The sequence below is a fragment of the Chiloscyllium plagiosum genome, chromosome 48, assembly GCF_004010195.1.
Source record: "Chiloscyllium plagiosum isolate BGI_BamShark_2017 chromosome 48, ASM401019v2, whole genome shotgun sequence".
NCBI lineage: Eukaryota > Metazoa > Chordata > Chondrichthyes > Orectolobiformes > Hemiscylliidae > Chiloscyllium > Chiloscyllium plagiosum.
Window position 1 is genome coordinate 7313762 of NC_057757.1, and position 748 is coordinate 7314509.

Sequence of the window (748 nt, forward strand, 5' to 3'; positions counted from 1 at the left end):
CTAGACTTCTTTGAGGTAGTAATGAGCATGTTAGACCAAGGAGAGCCAATGGATGTTATCTATATAGACATCAAGAAAGCCTTTGACAAGGTGCCACACTGGAGATTATTGAATAAGATAAGGGCCCATGGTATTAGAGGCAAGGTGCTAGCATGGATAGCTTGGCTGTCTGGCAGGACGCAGAGTGAGGATAAAAGGGTCCTTCTCAGGATGGCAGTTGGTTACAAGTGGTGTTCTACAAGGCTCAGAATTGGAACCACAACTTGTCACTTTATACATTAACAATCAAGATGAAGGAACTGAACACATTCTGGTTAGGTTTGCAGATGATACAAAGATAGGTAGAGGTAGAGGTAGCATTGAGGAAGTGGGGAGGCTGCAAAAGGATTTGATAGGTTAGGAGATTGGGCAAAGAAATGGCAGATGGGGTACAAGGTGGGAAAATATGAGGTCATGCACTTTGGTAGGAAGAATAGAAGTATTGACTATTTTCTCAATGGGGAGAAGTGCAAAGAGACATGGAAGTTCTAGTCCAGGATTCTCTGAAGGTAAATTTGCATGTTGAGACAGTGAGGAAGGCAAATCCAATGATGGCATTTATTTTGAAAGGATATGAACATAAAAGTGGGGATGTACTTCTGAGGCTCTATCAGGCTCGGGTAAGGCCACAATTGGAGAATTGTGTGCAGTTCTGGGCCCCATATCTCAGGAAGGATGTATTGTCCCTGGAACGTGTTCAGAGGAGGTT